The following is a 2,838-nucleotide window of genomic DNA, read 5'->3' on the forward strand; positions in this document are numbered from 1 at the left end:
TATTATTAAATGACACACGCAAAACTGAAAAACAAAAACATGGTTTTGCGACAGAGGTGATGTCTATACATTCCACATACTTCTAAAGACAAGGAAGCACATACCTGAAGTATTCCCAGAAGCACAGAATAATTAATGCTCCCTAAATAACATGACCCGAGGTGTGGCTTTAAACAGACGCAGCAAAATTCATTAAAGATTTATATACATAGCTATAAAAAATTATTCATGGTTGCATGGCATGATAAGTGAATTATCTGTGTCGGGCACTGTCGACATTATCAACATGCTGGTGAATTTTGTAATAACTCTATAAATCTTTAAGAATATTAATTCACTACAGTGCCATCCTTGTATTGATAATGATCTTTGTAGGAAATTGAACCAAGGAATCTCAAATTACACTGACGCAAACAATTATGTCAATCACACATGAACATAGGCCAAAAAACATTCCTGAATCACACCCTAATATTCTACATATCTGAAGATGGCCGACAGTTGTGAATGCTGTGAATGTCTTTTTTATTAGTAGGTAAAGAGAAAAAAATGGACTGCAACTGTTTTTCCTTTTGCCATTTTTAACAGATTGACTTGTGCTGGTAAACACTGTTGACATCTGTAAATGCACTGCATCATCATACATCATGTCTTGCAATCCACTCTGCCTGCTCTTGTTCATTCTCTCTCTCTCTCTCTCTCTCTCTCTCTCTCTTTTTCTATACACTACTGTCGTTCCTGATTTTTATTTCTTACCACACTGTAAAGCAATACCGAAGGCGTCAAAAATATGCAATAATCTCCTTTGAACAGTTAATGTTGAGATGTTAGTTGAGATTAATTGGTGCTTTTTTTGAAGCCGGTACCCTCTGCAGAAGAGAGAAGTTTTGGTCTTGCCAGTTTCGTTATGGTGCTGGGCAAATACACTTGACAATACTGTTATATACTGTTTTATATATATATATATATACTAGGTAATAAAATCTTTGTATTATCACAACAAAAAACTCTGCTACCTAGTACTGGAGTTTTTTGTTTTCACTTTCATATTTATTACTGAAATAAAATCGAAAGACTTTACATAATTTAGTTGGGTGTGTACTTAACACTAGCTCTTAAGTGAATCTTTCTTACTATACACTATTTTAACCCCTACTCTGTCATTATAGCACTTAATCCTTTACAGGGTCACTCGAGGCCTTGAGCCTATCGTAGACAACTAAAGGCATGAGGCAGGTTACAACCTGAACAGTGGGCAAAAGCACACACACTCACACTTGTTGTTGGCCTTTTGGCTTCTCCCGACAAGGGGTCGCCACAGCGGAATTTCCAGTCCACACTAAAACTTGGCACAGGTTTTACGCCAGATGCCCTTTCTGATGCTACCCTCCCATTTTATCCGGGCTTGGGACCAGCACTGCATCCAGTGGCTGGGGTTTGGGCACTGGCTGGGAATCGAACATGGGCCTTCCGCATGGCAGGCGAAACACCTACCACTCAGCCACCAGTGTCCTCACATACTCCCACACTTTGTGTGAGCAATTTGGAAATGCCAACTGGCCTTAACTGCATTCTTTGAACTGTGGAAGAAAACCAGAGTACCAGGTGGAACCCCACCAAGCACGGGGGTACATACAAACTCCACCCACACAGATCCAAATGCAGGACCTAAACCCTCTAACCTGAAGTTGCGAGGCCACAGTACTAACCACTAAGCCACTGTGCCACCCCAGATGGGTTCTGTTCTCATAAATATCAAAGTGTTTTTTAGACAAAAAGTAGTCAACTTACTATTTGTTATATAAGATTTTCACATCCTGTTTTAAACTCACTCAATTATTGTCTATACTGCTTTATCCTGTATACAGGGTTGCAGGGGGCCTGGAGCTGAGATTTAGTTGGTATTTTCCTTTAAAATAATGTGTGCTCTTTAGCTGATAAAGTGATGGCATTGGGAAGAAGGAAGCATTGAGGCATTTTTTTGGTACATACAATAAATAGTATAAAATGAAGTAAAACACTTACATGACAACTGATGACAAAAAAAATAAAAATAAGACAAAAAGAGTTTTCAAAAAGGAACATAAAGCATGAAATAAGAGAAAAAAAGGATGCAGGATGATGCGCAAGTCAAGTTCAAAGTTTAAGGTTTCATGGAGTGCAAAATGTACAAATGCCTTACATGTAATGTGTAATGTGATGAGTATTAGGATTGTTTTGTGTAAGAAAGCAAATAAAAGTGTTGGGTCCGATGTGGTGTTATGATTGAGAGTCTGTATTATCTGCGAGAAGAAGCTTCTCCTTAGTCTCTCTGTGTTGGCTTTAAGGGAGAAGAATCACTTTCCTGACCACAACAGAGAGAACAGTCTATTGTTGGGGTGACTGAGGTCCTTCACGGTCTTCCTTCCCTTGGTTCAGCACTGTTTGTTGTTAATTGAGTGCAGGTCAGGAAGCTTGGTATGCAAATGAGGTTATGATTTTTCTGTCATGATGCTCTCTATTTTGCAGGAGAAAAGGCTTCTAACCACCTGGGAGCTTGGTGGTATGTGTGGATGGAATTATTGAGTTAAATGGTAAACTGTTAAACTTTTAACATAAATTACCTAGTGTCCAGGTAAGTGAGTAATGTGTGAAGGAGGTGTTAGATGGCATCATCTGTTGAACGGTCCAAACGGGATGCAAACTGTAGAGGATTTAATGTGTTGGGTAGTGAAGAGAGGATGAAGTCCCTCACCAGCCGTTTAAAGCACTTCATCACCACTGTCAGGACTAAGTCAGGGCTAAAGGGAAGTAGTTGTTGTGGGACACACTCCTACAGTCACTCTGTTGGAGCTGTGA

The sequence above is a fragment of the Clarias gariepinus genome, chromosome 6, assembly GCF_024256425.1.
Source record: "Clarias gariepinus isolate MV-2021 ecotype Netherlands chromosome 6, CGAR_prim_01v2, whole genome shotgun sequence".
Lineage (NCBI taxonomy): Eukaryota > Metazoa > Chordata > Actinopteri > Siluriformes > Clariidae > Clarias > Clarias gariepinus.